At 39.9% G+C, this 19,482-nt stretch overlaps 1 pseudogene; it reads left to right on the forward strand.

Moving 5' to 3' along the window:
- The first annotated feature begins 2,156 nt into the window (after positions 1–2,156).
- The window catches only part of LOC147994920 (fatty acid-binding protein 5 pseudogene), a 70,847-nt pseudogene continuing 53,521 nt past the window's right edge, over positions 2,157–19,482 (forward strand).

The raw sequence follows: 19,482 nt of genomic DNA on the forward strand, positions 1-19,482 counted from the left end.
CTATTGGTTTTCCTACAGCTATGTAGAAGCACGCTGAGAACTGCTCTCTTGTTCTTCTGGTATCCATGTACAATCTCTAGAGAGGCAGTTAGGTGTAGGTAGAAATAGCCTCCCAGCTTTTCTGTAGTTTGTGGTCTTCAACTGGATACATGTAGTAGCAGAGTCCTATTCTGCATCTCTTTACTAGGAACAGAAGGTGTTTGCTTCCCCTTTAGGCCCAGGAGTGTGTTCTAGGAAGCTCCTTTCAGTCTTTGTCCAGAACCAAACCCTTCAACTCTTCTAACCACTGTATGAAAGATCTAATTCTCAGTAATCCCTTTATGCTTCCTTAACATAGCTAGAAAAAAACACATTTCTTGCTCCAGATTTATGTTGACAATGGGTACTTAAGTCTACATTCTTAGTATTTGAAGATGATATTTAAAAAATAGTACATGCGTGCATATTCTTACATTCCTTCATCTTCCCTAACTATTCAAAATTTCAAGTGTTTAGGAGCTGGAGAATGGCAGGCATTAGGCTTTTGACTATGTGGTCTTCCCAGTGCAGCCTTGCTCATGGTCACTTAACCATGAACATTAAAATAATGCACAAATTGAACTATATGTAAATGAATAATTTTCAAAATCAAAATTATAAAATAAACATGACAGTCAAGCTCATACATGTTTAAAGTTGGGCAGATAACATATATTAGAGTTGATTTTTCTTATATTTCTTCAATTCACTCTATAATTTTGGTAAGTTTTTACATATTTCTGTGATTTGACGGGACTCTTTAAAATTAAAGCTATTTCTACTATCATGCTCATGTTACACTGGGGCAGGAGGAACACAGCACTAATACACTATGCTAGGGCATGGGAAAATGCATCTTAGGCTTCTACTCTTAGTTTTCATTGGATCAGAGCTATTCAGAATTGAGGTGGACTTTTCCTTTGATGAGTATGAAGTGAGTTCTGCCATCTCTTTTGATGACTTTTAATTGAAAGTCTATTTTATGAGATACTAAAATGACTATTCCAGCTTTTTGCTTGGGTCCATTTGCTTGGAAAAACCAGTTTCTAGCCCTTGACTTTAAGATAGTGTCAATCTTTGTTAGAGAGGTGTGATTCTTGTATGATAGATCCTGCTTGTATATCCATTTTATTAGTCTGTGTCCTTTTGTTGTCAAATTTACTTCATTGATGTTGGGAGATATTAATGACGAATGATTGTTAGTTCCTGTAATTTTGAATAGTGGCGGTGTTTGTGTGTATGTGTGTGTGTGTGTGTGTGTGTGTGTGTGTGTGTGTGAGAGAGAGAGAGAGAGAGAGAGAGAGAGAGAGAGAGAGAGAGAGAGAGAGAGATTTTCTTCTTTTGGTTTTGCTCTAAAATTATTCATTTTTTATGTTTTCTTGGTTGTAGTTACTCCCTTTCTGTTGAAGTTTTCCTTCTAGTATCCTCTGTAGAGCCAGATTAGTGAAAAGATAGTATTTAAATTTTTATCACAGAATTTTTTATTTTCTTCATCTATGGTGATTGAAAGTTTTGTTGGGTATAGTAATCTCTACCAACATTTGTGTTCTCTTAGGTTCCAGACCCTTTTGGCTTTTAAAGTATCTCTTGAGAATTTACGTGTGTGTGTTGTAGTGTGTGTGTGTGTGTGTGTGTGTGTGTGTGTTGCGTTGTGGTGTGTGTGTTGTGGTGTGTGTGCGTTGTGGTGTGTCTGTGTCTGTGTGTGTGTGTGTGTGTGTGTGTGTGTGTGGTGTGTATGTGTGTGTGAGGGTAATTCTGATAGATCTGTCTTTATATATTTCTTGCCCTTTTTCCTGCATTTTTAATAAGTTCTTTCTTTGTTCTGTACTTTTAGTGTTCTATTATGTGGTTGGAGAATTTTCCTTTTTGGTTCAATCTATTTGGTCTTCTGCAAGCTTCCTCTACCTACATTTATAGCCATGACTTTCTTTAGGTTAGGAATAAATTTTATTCTGTGGTTTTTGTTGCAGATATATTCTCAGCCTTTGATCTGGAAATTTTTTCCTTCTTCCATTCCTATCATTCTTAGGTTTGTTTTCATAGTGTCCCAAGTCTCCTGGATATTTTGTGTTAGAAACTTAGTTTTGGCATTTTCTTTGACCAATGTATCAATGTCTTCTAATGTAGGGAGCTGCGACATGCTGCGCCTCAAAGATGGCGCTGGTTTCCACCTTCCACCTTCCAGATGGTGAGCGCTCCTTGTAGTAAACAAGTCCTTATTTGGCTATTCCTGCCTGGCCTGCTAGGTTCCGCATAGTGACAGCTTGTCTGCATGACCCACGTGGCACGTTGGGGTTGGTTGGCATTGGGTACTTAAGATGATGTAGGGCATTCCCTGGGGTAGAAGATTGTATCAAGGTTCCTGAGTAAACTGCTTGAAGAAGATCTCCTCTGGTCATGTCTTCCTTGCTGGTCGAGGTTGGTCGCAACATTCTAAAGCATTTTCTAACCCTAATATTCTCTCTTCCATGTCTTGTATACTGTTCGTGAAGGTGGTGTCCACAGTTCCTGTTGTCTTTCCTAGGTGTTCGATCTCCAGGGTGGCCTCCATTTTGTTCTTTATTGCTTCTATTTCCATTTTTATGTCTTGAACAGTTTTATTCATTTTCTTCACTTTTTTGATTGTATTTATATGTATTTGTTTCTTCTTAAAAGGCCTCTACTTGTTCTATTGTATTTTCCTGTATTTATTTAATGAATTTATTTATTTCCTCTTTAAAGGCCTCTATTATCTTCATAAGATAGTAGGTCATTGTTTTGCTCTTCAGATGTATTAGGATATCACAAGCTTGCTGTAGAAGAGCTGGATTCTGATGATAACATATTGCCTTGACTATTGTTGATCGTGTCCTTGCACTGGTATTTACCATCTTGTTGTCTCTGGTCTTTGCTGGTCTGGTAGTCCCTAGTTGTGGCAGGTCCCTGGGACTCCAGGCAGAGCTGCTTGTCCTGAGTGGCAGCAGGCCTTCAGAGTGGCAGACAGGGCTGTGGCCTTGGGAGTGGAGTGTAGATCCAGACTGCAAGTAGAGATGTGGAGTGGAAGATGTCTCCATCTAGGGGACCAAAAAGACCTCAAGTCTGCTGGTTTGCTTGAAGTTTTGGTAGCTTACCTGGTTGTTCTGGGTAGTAGCAAAACTACAAGGAGGCAGGCAGAGCTGTGTCTTGTGAATAGACAGTCATTTTCTAAACAGAACTGCCATAAATTCAAATCTCAAAATGTTAAATTCATCATGAGATTAGACTGTTCAAAGCACATCCATATTTTGGGGAGTTCTCATAGTCCTGTTACCTGTCTTTGAATTTATCTGCACAGGCTCAGGTTCAGATGAGAGGCAGTCAGTGATGCATGGCTGCAAAGGTGTCACCAGAGCTTCACTCTGTTCCAAGAAGAAATTATCCCTCACAAAAACAAGCAGGTGTTTAAAGCCACATGACCAAAGAAAGCAACAAATACTGACATTGTCCTATGAACTCAAATTGTAATTGTATGGTAAGTATAAAAGAGTATGTAGGCAAGGGACTATAGAAATGACTCAACATCAGAGCATCAGCACTAGAGTTCAATTCCCAGTGCCCACATACAATGGTTCTCAATGGTCTTAACTCTAGCTCCAAGGGATCTGATACCTATTCTGGTCTCTGGAATTAGCTGATGTATTTCTACAGAATGCTAGAGATACCATATTGATGAAATTTGGCAAGAACTAAGCCACCAGATGAATGAACTGGGCTCCATTCCTGGACTATTAAGTTAGCAAATAGCAGAGCATAGTTCGTGGGATCAACTCATAAATGAAAAATTTCATTGATGATTAAGTGGACAAGTGAAGGCCTTCCCTGCAGAGCGAGTCAGCACAGGAGGTAAAAGAAGGTCATGACCCCAGGTCCATGTACACATCTGTACACCTCTACCTTCAAGTAAAGAAAGTGTGACAGAGGTAGGTTTCAGACTAATGAACTTTTCCAGAATTGCTTATAAATTAGGTCTTAGTGAATGAAGATTACATGAACTTCAGAATACCTCAGTCTTTCCTGTTTCCTATTGATGGACATTTCCTCATGTACAATAGAAAGGGAAAATTAAGTCAGAGACCCCTATTTTGGAGGAGAGTGGGTATTTATTCTTCTTCATTAAAAAGGAAAATTGAGATTAAAGTTGGTACATTGTCTTAGCTTTTCCCCTTACTATTATCAGATAAGTAACATAGGGAATAAAATGTTTATTTGGGCTCACAGGTTTTGTGTGTGTGTGTGTGTGTGTGTGTGTGTGTGTGTGTGTGTGTGTGCGTGTGTGTGTGTGTTTTGTGGTATGTGTGTATGTGTGTTGTGGTGTATGTGTGTTGTGGTATGTGTGTGTATGCGTGTGTGTGTTGTGGTGTGTGTGTGTTGTGGTGTGTGTGTGTGTTTTGTGGTATGTGTGTATGTGTGTTGTGGTGTATGTGTGTTGTGGTATGTGTGTGTATGCGTGTGTATGTTGTGGTGTGTATGTGTGTTGTGGTGTGTGTGTGGGTCTGTTGTGGTGTGTGTGTGTTGTGGTGTGTATGTGTTGTGGTGTATGTGTGTATGTGTCTGTTGCGGTGTGTGTGTTTGTGTGTATGTGTGTGTGTATGTGTGTGTGTTGCGGTGTGTGTGTGGGGGGGGTATATTTTATCATACCAAGGAAGGCATAGAAGCAAGAGGAGGAGGAAGCTAACTGATTACATTATATCTAACCTCAGGAAGTAGAGAGTCTGTAGGAAGTAGGTAGTAGGTATTAAGCTTCCAAGCTTACCCTCATGGATCTACTTTATTTAGGTTTCACGTTCTTCCTAAACAACATAGCAGTGATGCAAGTGTTGCACCAGGGGTCAAGTGCTCAAACATGTGATCCCATGGGGCAACATTTTACATTGAAAACCGACACATGAAGATTTAGTATTTTCTTAGAACTTATTCCTGTGTCCTGCTTAGCAGAAAGCCCTGTATCTCGTGTGGGTACAGCCAACCTTGTAATACAAGGTGAACTCTTGTTTCTCATTTATTATTGTTGTCTAAATATTTATCGCCTCCATAAAATCATAGAGAAAAATAAGAGTTTGAATACATGTAATTTATGTACTTCAAGTTTTTGACTATACTATCATTTTATGCTATCAAGTGCAGCTCCTGTTCCTTAGGGTTAAAATGCAATTTCAGGATGTATTTGGTGCCTAAAGATAAAAAGAGAGCAGGTTATATCAGTTTATGTTATGTCTGTAGAAGAAATGATAAGGTTGAATAATAGGACAGAGATAACACTGACAAAAAAAACAAGAAAGGTTAAGAAAGAATGTGGAAATATATAAAAAAGTAAAAAGGAGGCACAGAAGGTACCAGAGGAGAAACAGCTGGAATTCTAGAGGGTGATGTGGATGGACCATGGGGGTCAATAAAGACAAAAGGAGGAGGAGGAGGAACAAGGAAGAGAAGGAGGGGGAGGAAGAGGATGAATAGCAGGTTTGTTATAAAGACTGAAGTTAAAGCAAGTAAGTCTTATTTTATTTAGTCACTCAAATATTACAGGTGACTTTTTACATGCAATTTCTCTTTAAGTAGGGAAATGAAGTTCTGGAATTATACCCAGGAGTGGTTTAACTGGGTTACATGACAGATTTAATATAAATATCATAAAAATTGAAACAGGCCAAATGACAAACAGAGCAGTATATGTTAATACACATGCTAATCTATTTTGGAATATTGGCTAAAAATTTAAAAGGGCCAGTGACTGATTAATGTATGTTTCCCCATACATTTTTCCTCTCATTTACCTAAAGCACCTTAGAATGTCTTTTCAAATAATGCTGGAGAGCTAATTAAAGCAAATAATCAAATTCCAAAATTTATATTACATATTTATGTAATTTATTTATTCACTTTTTGTGATTTTGTACATGAGCATAGACCCCCCATATGCCATGCACATGTCATAGAGTATAGATGTAGAGCTCAGAAGACTATTTGCAAGAGTTGGTTCTTCTCATCTGTTGTGTCAATACAGGGGATTTTAATTCAGGTTATCAAGCTTGCAAGCAAGTACTTTTATGTACTGAGTCATCTCACCAGTTCTCAATTTTACCACTTAAATCATCACCATTAGCATTTCAATGTTCAATGATGCTTCTACTTTCTACTATAACATAGTCATGAAACAATTTCGTTATGATTCATGAATTTATAATTTTTTGGTGTAGTGACAGTGTATGAGATATCCAAGATGAAATCAGTCATTTCCCAGCTATGTTGGAAGGGAGGAAAGTATGTAAGACTTCCCTTCAAAAGCACACTTCACAACCTGAAAGAGTTGTATGGGACCAATAGTCAGTTGTTGCTTGTACTGGCAGTAAGAGCCACTTGAGTGACTCGAAGAATTTCTCCTTGAACAACACTATACAGCCCACCCAGGCATAAAAGTCCAGGCTGTCAAGTTGAAGAAGGACTAGCTTGATTGTCGGATCTCAGGCTCTGCTATTGTCAGCAAACAGAGGAATTTTCTGCCTTATTTCCACACTTGGCTAAACCAGCCAGATTTTATTTTGATGTGGTCATTCAGATGATCAAATAAAATAAGCTCATGAGGTAGCTTGTAACCTGAGAGCAATGCAGAAGTACATGTCTTTCACCTTCCCTTTTCTTTAAGTTTGCACCATGTATAAAGAATGGTTCTTCATTGTATGGGAAAGCACATTTCTTTTAAACACAAATGGTACTTTTACATGTACTTTTAGATTTTAATATCACTTCAGTTCAAATAGCTCCTCCATTAGGTGCAAGTAATTAGGGAGCTGTATTATTTGTTCAAATGAAGAAAAAAACTTGGTTGTTTTTTTACTATAAAAGCTTTCTTTGTTCATAAGTGGAATATGTAAATGTATAAATGAGTGAGGAAAGAGACAACTATCACCTTCTCTATGTCGGTCCAACTACAATCACTATTCATATTGACACAAACATGAGGAGATGATCTATGGCATGCCTGCTTGATTCTAGCAATTTTTTTTGTATCTTACATGCAAAAAGAATGAATGGTTATATAGGAGTTAGCATATCTCCATTTCTCTAGTTCTTGTTGATATGGTGCAGGTAAATTGAACAAGAAATATCTATCTTTGCTAGGAAATGATAAGGACTTCCCCCTAACAGGAGTCTTAAAAGTGTCCAAATATGAGTAACAGAAGAGGCTTAAGGATGGGGAAAGTGATGTGTCATAATCACAACCTTGTCCCACCACAGTCTCCTAGAGTATCCTTTTCTATGGTTATATTATGCTTAGAAGGGCCTGGAGTCAATCCTGAGCTCAAAGATATCTCAGTTCAGAGCCAAATACACTAGGAACAAAAGAATTCTTTTCAAAAGATGGACTGCATTAACCTTCACTAAATATTTTAGGTGTGCACTGTGAAGCTGTCCTGTTTTGTGAAAGAATGGTGCATCCCACTGTGTAGAGTTTGGTAATGTCAAGGTGCCAGCAGCAACTCGTGACACTACCCCTATAATTCCTGTTCACGTTGTTCATTCTCCTATATAAGACCCACCCCATCTCTCTCTGCTCCCAGACCCTGTGGGAGAGAGACCTCACCGCCTGGTCAGGTGGGCACTCCTGAGGCTGCAGAGCGGAAGAGACCACCTACACTGCCCACCCCTGCCCACATCCCTGGCCCAAGAGGAAACTGTATAAGGCCTCCCGTGGGGGAGGGCCCGGAGCAGCAGGACCCCTGTGCCTGAGACACCTCCGGAACCTGAAGGGACAGACCAGATAAACAGTTCTCTGCACCCAAATCCCGTGGGAGGGAGAGCTAAACCTACAGAGAGGCAGACACGCCTGGGAAACCAGAAGAGACTGCACTCTGCACACATCTCGGACGCCAGAGGAAAACACCAAATGCCATCTGGAACCCTGGTGCACGGAAGCTTCCGGAAACGGCAGCGCAGATCTTCCTGGTTGCTGCCACCACAGAGAGCTCGTGGGCAGCACCCCGCGAGCGAACTTGAGCCTCGGGACCACAGGTAAGACCAACTTTTCTGCTGCAAGTGACCTGCCTGGTGAACTCAAGACACAGGCCCATAGGAACAGCTGAAGAAAGGTAGAGAGGAAAAACTACACGCCCGAAAGCAGAACACTCTGTCCCCATAACTGTCTGAAAGAAAACAGGAAAACAGGTCTACAGCACTCCTGACACACAGGCTTATAGGACAGTCTAGCCACTGTCAGAAATAGCAGAACAAAGTAACACTAGAGATAATCTGATGGCGAGAGGCAAGCACAGGAACCCACGCAACAGAAACCAAGACTACATGGCACCATCGGAGCCCAGTTCTCCCATCAAAACAAACATGGAATATCCAAACACACCAGAAAAGCAAGATCTAGTTTCAAAATCATATTTGATCATGATGCTGGAGGACTTCAATAAAGACATGAAGAACTCCCTTAGAGAAACACAGGAAAACATTAATAAACAAGTAGAAGCCTACAGAGACAAATCACAAAAATGCCTGAAAGAATTCCAGGAAAACATAAATAAACAAGTAGAAGCCCATAGAGAGGAGTCACAAAAATCCCTGAAAGAATTCCAGGAAAACACAATCAAACATTTGAAGGAATTAAAAATGGAAATAGAAGCAATCAAGAAAGAACACATGGAAACAACCCTGGATATAGAAAACCAAAAGAAGAGACAAGGAGCTGTAGATATAAGCTTCACCAACAGAATACAAGAGATGGAAGAGAGAATCACAGGAGCAGAAGATTCCATAGAAATCATTGACTCAACTGTCAAAGATAATGTTAAGCGGAAAAAGCTACTGGTCCAAAACATACAGGAAATCCAGGACTCAATGAGAAGATCAAACCTAAGAATAATAGGTATAGAAGAGAGTGAAGACTCCCAGCTCAAAGGACCAGTAAATATCTTCAACAAAATTATAGAAGAAAACATCCCTATCCTAAAAAAAGAGATACCCATAGGCATACAAGAAGCCTACAGAACTCCAAATAGATTGGACCAGAAAAGAAACACCTCCTGTCACATAATTGTCAAAACACCAAAAGCACAAAATAAAGAAAGAATATTAAAAGCAGTAAGGGAAAAAGGTCAAGTAACATATAAAGGCAGACCTATCAGAATTACACCAGACTTTTCGCCAGAAACTATGAAGGCCAGAAGATCCTGGACTGATGTCATACAGACCCTAAGAGAACACAAATGCCAGCCCAGGTTACTGTATCCTGCAAAACTCTCAAATAACATAGATGGAGAAACCAAGATATTCCATGACAAAACCAAATTTACACAATATCTTTATACAAATCCAGCACTACAAAGGATAATAAATGGTAAAGCCCGACATAAGGAGGCAAGCTATACCCTAGAAGAAACAAGAAACCAATCGTCTTGGCAACAAAACAAAGAGAAGAAAAGCACACAAACATAACCTCACATCCAAATATGAATATAACAGGAAGCAATAATCACTATTCCTTAATATCTCTCAACATCAATGGCCTCAACTCCCCAATAAAAAGACATAGATTAACAAACTGGATACGCAACGAGGACCCTGCATTCTGCTGCCTACAGGAAACACACCTCAGAGACAAAGACAGACATTACCTCAGAGTGAAAGGCTGGAAAACAACTTTCCAAGCAAATGGTTGGAAGAAGAAAGCTGGAGTAGCCATTCTAATATCAAATAAAATCAATTTTCAACTAAAAGTCATCAAAAAAGATAAGGAAGGACACTTCATATTCATCAAAGGAAAAATCCACCAAGATGAACTCTCAATCCTAAATATCTATGCCCCAAATACAAGGGCACCTACATACGTAAAAGAAACCTTACTAAAGCTCAAAACACACATTGCACCTCACACAATAATATTAGGAGATTTTAACACCCCCTCTCATTAATGGACAGATCATGGAAACAGAAATTAAACAGAGACGTAGACAGATTAAGAGAAGTCATAAGCCAAATGAACTTAACAGATATATATAGAACATTCTATCCTAAAGCAAAAGGATATACCTTCTTCTCAGCTCCTCATGGAACTTTCTCCAAAATTGACCATAATTGGTCAAAAAACGGGCCTCAACAGGTACAGAAAGATAAAAATAATCCCATGCGTGCTATCGGACCACCACGGCCTAAAACTGGTCTTCAATAACAATAAGGGAAGAATGCCCACATATACGTGGAAATTGAACAATGCTCTACTCAATGATAACCTGGTCAAGGAAGAAATAAAGTCACAAATTAAAGACTCTTTAGAATTTAATGAAAATGAAGGTACAACATACCCAAACTTATGGGACACAATGAAAGCTGTGCTAAGAGGAAAACTCATAGCCCTGAGTGCCTGCAGAAAGAAACAGGAAAGAGCAATGTCAGCAGCTTGACAGCACACCTAAAAGCTCTACAACAAAAAGAAGCAAATACATCCAGGAGGAGTAGAAGGCAGGAAATAATCAAACTCAGAGCCGAAATCAACCAAGTAGAAACAAAAAGGACCATACAAAGAATCAACAGAACCAAAAGTTGGTTCTTTGAGAAAATCAACAAGATAGATAAACCCTTAGCCAGACTAATGAGAGGACACAGAGAGTGTGTCCAAATTAACAAAATCAGAAATGAAAGGGAGACTTAACTACAGATTCAGAGGAAATTCAAAAAATCATCAGATCTTCACTATAAAAGCCTATATTCAACAAAACTTGAAAATCTACAGGAAATGGACAATTTCCTAGAAAGATACCAGGTACCAAAGTTAAATCAGGAACAGATAAACCAGTAACACAACCCCATAACTCCTAAGGAAATAGAAGGAGACATTAAAGGTCTCCCAACCAAAAAGGGCCCAGGTCCAGACGGGTTTAGTGCAGAATTCTATCAGACCTTCATATAAGACCTCATACCAATATTATCCAAACTTTTCGACAAAATTGAAACAGATGGAGCACTACCGAATTCCTTATATGAAGCCACAATTACTCTTATACCTAAACCACACAAAGACCCAACAAAGAAAGAGAACTTCAGATCAATTTACCTTATGATTATCGACACAAAAATACTCAATAAAATTCTGGCAAACCGAATTCAAGAGCACATCAAAACAATCATCCACCATGATCAAGTAGGCTTCATCCCAGGCATGCAGGGATGGTTTAATATATGGAAAACCATCGCCGTGATCCATTATATAAACAAACTGAAAGAACAGAACCACATGATCATTTCATTAGATGCTGAGAAAGCATTTGACAAAATTCAATACCCCTTCATGATAAAAGTCCTGGCAAGAATAGGAATTCAAGGCCCATACCTAAACATAATAAAATTCATATACAGCAAACCAGTTGCTAACATTAAACTAAATGGAGAGAAACTTGAAGCAATTCCACTAAAATCAGGGACTAGACAAGGCTGCCCACTCTCTCCCTATTTATTCAATATAGTTCTTGAAGTTCTAGCCAGAGCAATCAGAAAACAAAAGGAGGTCAAGGGTATTCAGATCGGAAAGGAAGAAGTCAAAATATCACTATTTGCAGATGATATGATAGTATATTTAAGTGATCCCAAAAGTTCCACCAGAGAACTACTAAAGCTGATAGACAACTTCAGCAAAGTGGTTGGATATAAAATTAACTCAAATAAATCAGTAGCCTTCCTCTACACAAAAGAGAAACAAGCCGAGAAAGAAATTAGGGAAACGACACCCTTCATAATAGACCCAAATAATATAAAGTACCTCGGTGTGACTTTAACCAACCAAGTAAAAGATTTGTACAATAAGAACTTCAAGACACTGAAGAGAGAAATTGAAGAAGACCTCAGAAGATGGAAAGATCTCCCATGCTCATGGATTGGGAGGATTAATATAGTAAAAATGGCCATTTTACCAAAAGCAATCTACAGATTCAATGCAATCCCCATCAAAATACCAATCCAATTCTTCAAAGAGTTAGACAGAACAATTTGCAAATTCATCTGGAATAACAAAAAACCCAGGATAGCTAAAACTCTCCTCAACAATAAAAGGACTTCAGGGGGAATCACTATCCCTGAACTCAAGCAGTATTACAGAGCAATAGTGATAAAAACTGCATGGTATTGGTACAGAGACAGACAGATAGACCAATGGAATAGAATTGAAGACCCAGAAATGAACCCACACACCTAGGGGCACTTGATTTTTGACAAAGGAGCCAAAACCATCCAATGGAAAAAAGATAGCATTTTCAGCAAATGGTGCTGGTTCAACTGGAGGTCAACATGTAGAAGAATGCAGATTGATCCATGCTTATCACCCTGTACAAAGCTTAAGTCCAAGTGGATCAAGGACCTCCAAATCAAACCAGACACACTCAAGCTAATCGAAGAAAAACTAGGGAAGCATCTGGAACACATGGGCACTGGAAAAAATTTCCTGAACAAAACACCAATGGCTTATGCTCTAAGATCAAGAATCGACAAATGGGATCTCATAAAACTGCAAAGCTTCTGTAAGGCAAAGGACACTGTGGTTAGGACAAAACGGCAACCAACAGATTGGGAAAAGATCTTTACCAATCCTACAACAGATAGAGGCCTTATATCCAAAATATACAAAGAACTCAAGAAGTTAGACCGCAGGGAAACAAATAACCCTATTAAAAAATGGGGTTCAGAGCTAAACAAAGAATTCACAGCTGAGGAATGCCGAATGGCTGAGAAACACCTAAAGAAATGTTCAACATCTTTAGTCATAAGGGAAATGCAAATCAAAACAACCCTGAGATTTCACCTCACACCAGTGAGAATGGCTAAGATCAAAAACTCAGGTGACAGCAGATGCTGGAGAGGATGTGGTGAAAGAGGAACACTCCTCCATTGTTGGTCGGGTTGCAGACTGATACAACCATTCTGGAAATCAGTCTGGAGGTTCCTCAGAAAATTGGACATTGAACTGCCTGAGGATCCAGCTATACCTCTCTTGGGCATATACCCAAAAGATGCCCCAACATATGAAAATGACACGTGCTCCACTATGTTTATCGCAGCCTTATTTATAATAGCCAGAAGCTGGAAAGAACCCAGATGCCCTTCAACAGAGGAATGGATACAGAAAATGTGGTACATCTACACAATGGAATATTACTCAGCTATCAAAAGCAATGACTTTATGAAATTCGTAGGCAAATGGTTGGAACTGGAAAATATCTTCCTGAGTGAGCTAACCCAATCACAGAAAGACATACATGGTATGCACTCATTGATAAGTGGCTATTAGCCCAAATGCTTGAATTACCCTAGATGCCTACAACAAATGAAACTGAAGACTGATGATCAAAATGTGAATGCTTCACTCCTTCTTTAAAAGGGGAACAAGAATACCCTTGGCAGGGAATAGAGAGGCAAAGATTAAAACAGAGACTGAAGGAACACCCATTCAGAGCCTGCCCCACATGTGGCCCATACATATACAGCCACCCAATTAGACAAGATGGATGAAGCAAAGAAGTGCAGACCGACAGGAGCCGGATGTAGATCGCTCCTGAGAGACACAGCCAGAATACAGCAAATACAGAGGCGAATGCCAGCAGCAAACCACTGAACTGAGAATAGGACCCCCGTTGAAAGAATCAGAGAAAGAACTGGAAGAGCTTGAAGGGGCTCGAGACCCCATATGTACAACAATGCCAAGCAACCAGAGCTTCCAGGGACTAAGCCACTACCTAAAGACTATACATGGACTGACCCTGGACTCTGACCCCATAGGTAGCAATGAATATCCTAGTAAGAGCACCAGTGGAAGGGGAAGCCCTGGGACTTGCTAAGACTGAACCCCCAGTGAACTAGACTTTTGGGGGGAGGGCGGCAAGAGGGGGAGGATGGGGAGGGGAACACCCATAAGGAAGGGAAGTGGGAGGGGGATGTTTGCCCGGAAACCGGGAAAGGGAATAACACTCGAAATGTATATAAGAAATACTCAAGTTAATAAAAAAAAAAGACCCACCCCATCTATATCAACAGGTTGAACCTTGCAGTTTGCCTAAAAGGACTTTCTGTGTTTGTCTCTGACTAAGGGCTTGTGTGTCTAATGGAGAGGGACACCTGACAAAGCACCAAGGACATCCTATACCCACAGTAAGCAAGAAAATGAAGTCCTCAACCCACCTGCACAAAAGATACTTGATCCTCACGAAAACCACTGGGAAGGTTTAAAAGCTAGAAGGGACTTTGGCTCTCCCTGGCTCCTAGACAGCAGCTCCTGTGAGGTAGCAAAGAAAAGGAAGCCACTGCAGTCTGTATTCTTTCTGACAGAAACAACGTCATGCCATATCTTTACTACTTTAGCGAACCAGATTTTGGAGTCATTTGTTACATAGTAATGATCAGTGATGGGGTTTAGTTAGTCAAAGAATTTTTGAAAGAAATAAATATATAATATTCCCATCAAAAATGGATATAATAAAATAAATATATAATATTCCCATTAAAAATCAGACTCTAATTAAGTGTATTCCTTTCCTCTTGTCAAATTCAAAGTGAATTCAGCATAAAGGGACATGGAGCTAGAGACAAGAAGAAATTTTTCACCCACCATAGACAACAGCACAAATGACAAGTATACCTTTATGGTATAAATATATGAGCTCCAACTAGTATTTGCTCACCAGCATCCTCTGGTCCAGGAAATTTTTTCTTTGGCATTTGTGGCAATTTCTTGGGTAATTTTCTATTGTAAAGATCTATCTTTTTATTCAATGAAATCACTTTCATTGTTATTGGTCCCTAAGAACTAGAAGGCAATGTTCACAAACTGTTTAAAGTATGGCAATCAAGACTGTCTTTAGATATTGCTCAAATATCATTTGGAAAGGACATTTTCTCTGGCTGAAAGTCACTGCTGTGTTTTGCTCTTACTGACTTATGAGATCATTTTTTTCCTACAATCACTGCCTGTCATTCTCATGGCATAAAATAATTTATGTACAATGCATGATTATATGGGACTTTCTTCCACCATTTGACACATGTAGATTTTGTCGTGTGTGTGTGTGTGTGTGTGTGTGTGTGTGTGTTTGAAAGAGAGACAAACATAGCTATGTTGAAAGAATAAGAAAATATTATAGATTTTTACATTTAAAATATTTTATATATATTCATGTGTATTTATGAGTGTTTACGTGTTCTACTTGCATGTAAGAGTTCAAAGATGTCAGAAGTTTAGATCATAGCCCTGGAACTGGAGTTACAAGTAGTTGTTGGCCATCATGTGGGGGTGAGGCACTGACTTAGATCCTTGTCAAAAGTAGTAAATGGTCTTCACCACTAAGTTCTTTTTTTTTAAACATTACTTTGTGTATATATTATATCATTTGGCTTTGTGGTATTTAAAAAATCTATTTTTACACTCCAGATTTTATTTCCCTCCTGGTCCACCCCCACCCCCACCCCCAACAGTCAAACATCCCAGCCTCCCCCACCATGTTTCTTCATAAGGATGTCCCCAGCCCACCCACCTCTAAACTTCCTGGGGCATCCAGTCTCTGAGGGTTAGGTGTATCTTCTCTGACTGAACCCAGACCTGGCAATCCTCTGTTGTATATGTGTTGGAAACCTCATCTCAGCTGATGTATGCTGCCTTGTTGGTGATCCAGTATCTGAGAGATCTTGGGGGGTCCAGGTTAGTTGGGACTGCTGGTCCTCCTACAGGGTTGCCCTCCTCCTCAGCTTCCTCCAGCTTTTCCTTAATTCAACCAGAGGAGTCAGTAGCTTTTGTTCATCGGTTGGGTGCACATATCTGCATCTGACTCTTTCAGATGATTGTTGGGTCTTTTGTACGGCAGTCATGATAGGTCCCTTTTTGTGAACACCACATAGCCTCAGTAATGGTGTCAGGTCTTGAGGCCTCCCATTGACCTGGAACCCACTTTGGGCCTGTTGCTGGGCCTTCCTTTCCTCACGTTCTTCTCCATTTCCGTCCCTGCATTTCTTCCAGACAATAATTATGGGTCAGAGTTTTGACTGTGGGATAGCAACCCCATATCTCACTTGATGCCCTGCCTTTCTGCTGGAGGTGGGTTCAATAAGTTTTCTCTTCCCACTCTAGGGCCTTTCATCTAGGGCACCCCCATTTGAGTCCTGAGAATCTCTCACTTCCCAGGTCTCTGGGACATTCTAGATGCTCCTCCCAATCTCTTTCCTTTGGAGGTTACCAGTTTCTATTCTTCCTGCTGGCCCTCAGGGCTTCAGTCCTTTTTTCCTACCCAATACTAGATCATGTTCTCCTCTCCTTGCATACCCATTACATTTTCCTCCTCTGTCCTTCCCTATCTTTCCCCTTATGGTTGCTTTCTTCTCCCTCCCAAGTGGGACTGAGGTGTCCTCACTTGGGCCCTTCAGTTTGTTGACCTTTTAGAATTCTGTGGACTGTATCTTGGGCATTATGTTTTTTGGGTTTTTTTTTTTTTTGGCTAATATCCACTTATTAGTGAGAACATACCATGCATGTCCTTTTGGGTCTGAGTTACCTCATTCAGGGTGAAATTTTCTAGTTCCATCCATTTGCCTGCAAAACTCAGGATGTCCTCATTCTTAATAGCTGAATAGTATTCCATTGTGTAAATGAACCACATTTTCTGTATCCATTCTTCTGTCGTGGGACATCTGGGATGTTTCTAGCTTCTGGCTATCACAAATAAGGCTGCTATGAACAGAGTAGAATATGTGCCCCTGCAGCACGGTGGGGCATCTTTTGGGTATTGCCGGGTCTTCAGGTAGGTCTAGTCCCAATTTTCTGAGGAACCTCCAAGTTGATTTCTAGAGTGGTTGCACCAGTTTGCAATCCCACTAGCAACTGAGGAGTGTTCCTCTTTCTCCACATCTCACTAACATGAGTCCACCTGAGGTTTTCATCTTAGCCCTTCTGACTGGTGTAAAGTAGAATCTCAGGGTTGTTTTGATTTGCATTTCTCTGATAACTAAGGAATTTGAATATTTCTTTAGGTGCTTCTCAGTCATTTGAGATTCCTCTGTTGTGAACTCTCAGCTTAGTACTATACCCCCATTTTCTGATTGGGTCTTTTGGATTTTAATGGTTAGCTTCTTGATTTCTTTATATATTTGGGGTATGAGCTCTATACAGGATGCACTACTAACTTCTTTTGAACCCCTTTTGTAGTGTTTCCTGACTGTAAAATCTACATGTAGTTCATAGGAAAATGTGAATTTGCTATCTCATTTGCTAGCCATTCATAAGCTGACCAGTGATAATTCCTAGGCTTTTATGTATTTTTTTCTCATGTTAGGAACCAATCAGCTTTTTTGCTAATCCCTCATACAGCTAAATGCTCTGAATGATGTAGCTGAATTCAGTCAAATAGAAAACCATTGTTGGACCCCCATGCAAAACAGAGGTAGGAGAATATCTGCAATTAATTCATTTCCCCTTTTATCTTGAACTTGTTTATAAGATTTAGGTTTTTATTTCTAATTATATAGGTGCATGTGTGATTCCATGGGTTCAAGTGACATATGTCCATAGAGGTTAAAGAGAGTATAGGATCTCCTGAATCTAAAGGTATGAAGCCTGTGATTGGGCTGACATGAGTGCTGAAAACTGAACTCAGATGCTCTGGAGGAGTAATATCTGCCTTTAACCATAAAGCTATCTTCCCAGACCTTCATATTGGACTTTAACCTGTTTTTGACATTAGCTAGGGGTTAAAATCACAGATCTAGTTTCCATTCACCGTCCTTAAAAATCACTCACCTGAGGACCCAGCCCATATTCATACAGTCACCAAACCCAGACAATATTGCTGATGCCAAGAAGTGCATGCTGACAGGAGCCTGATATAACTGTCTCCTGAGAGGCTCTGCCAGAGCCTAACAAATACAGAGGCAGATGATCACAGCCAATCATTGAACTGAGAACAGGGTCCCCATTGGAGGAGTTAGAGAAAGGATTGAAAGAGCTGAAGGGATTTGCAACCCCATAACAACACCAACCAACCAGAGCTCCCAGGGACTAAACCACCACCCGAAGAGTACACGTGGATAGACCCATGACTCCAGGTGCATATGTAGCAGAGGATGGCCTTGTTGGGCATCAATGGGAGGAGGAGCCCTTGGTCCTGCCAAAGCCAGAACTCCCAGTGCAGGAGCATATCAGGGCAGGGAGATGGGAAGGGTTGGGTGGTTGGGGTGGAGGAACACCCTCTTAGAAGAAGAGGGAAGGGGGATGGGATGGGGGTTTATGGATGGGTAACAGGGAAAGGTTTTAACATTTGAAATGTAAATAAAAATATATGATAAAAAATCACTGACATTTTGTAAAACACAATGATGTTTTTATCCTTCCATTTAAATGAATGGTATACCAAGTACATTACAATATTATTATAATATATATCACATCCCTTATTCATATATCCTGTTGTTTTGAAGACTAAGACTTTTGGGCTGGGAAGATAGTTCAGAAGTAAGGAGCTTTCTGCATAAATATGAGGACTTATGTTTGGATACCCAGCAGTTATATGAAAAGTTAAGCCAAGCTTGTGCCTGTAACTTTCCGGCTGGGAAGCAGAGATGAGAGGACCTCTGGAGTGCACTATCCAGGTAGCCTAGCAAATCAGTAAGCTCCAAGCTCATTAAAAGTCCCTATTTCAGAAACTGAGGCATAAGTAATCAAGGAAAACCTCTGACATCAAGGTTGCAGTTGCATACTCATAAACACATGGACCGCCCCCATGCCCCTCCTTTATGCACACACACACACACACACAGACACACACACACACAGAGATACACACAGACACACTTAGACAGACAGATACATACACACAGACACACGCAGACACACACACAGACACAAACAGACACACACACAGATACAAACAGACACACAGAGACACAGACAGACAGACAGACAGACAGACAGACAGACACACACACACACACACACACACACACACACACACACACACACATTAATCTCTAAACTGAGACCAGAACACAGTCCTTTTCAGCCTAGTGGACTATAAGCATTGGATTTATTCTTTTGCAGGTATGAGTGTTTAAACTGTTGGATTATATATGATTGGCTTCTTCTACGTAAAATACTCCAGCAAACTGTGAGTATAGTGCCTTGTGTTTAATATGTGTTTGTGCATGTGTACATGTGTGGGTGCTGTGTGTGTATGCATGTGCATATGTTTGGTAGCAACAACTGAGATCATTTATAAAATAGCCTCAAGTGCTAATTTTATTGAACTCACATCAAAAGATCTTAAAGCAATGAAAGGAGAAATACAAATATAAAGCACTAGAGATAATAATTTGAATTTAGAGAAAGTTATTAAATTATGAGATAGAATTACAGATAAATTAATATTAACTAATAAATATAAATGTACATTCACCATCAAAAATTGACTCCAAAACAGAAAACCACTC

Source organism: Rattus norvegicus, chromosome 4 (genome assembly GCF_021556685.1).
Source record: "Rattus norvegicus strain SHRSP/BbbUtx chromosome 4, alternate assembly SHRSP_T2T, whole genome shotgun sequence".
NCBI lineage: Eukaryota > Metazoa > Chordata > Mammalia > Rodentia > Muridae > Rattus > Rattus norvegicus.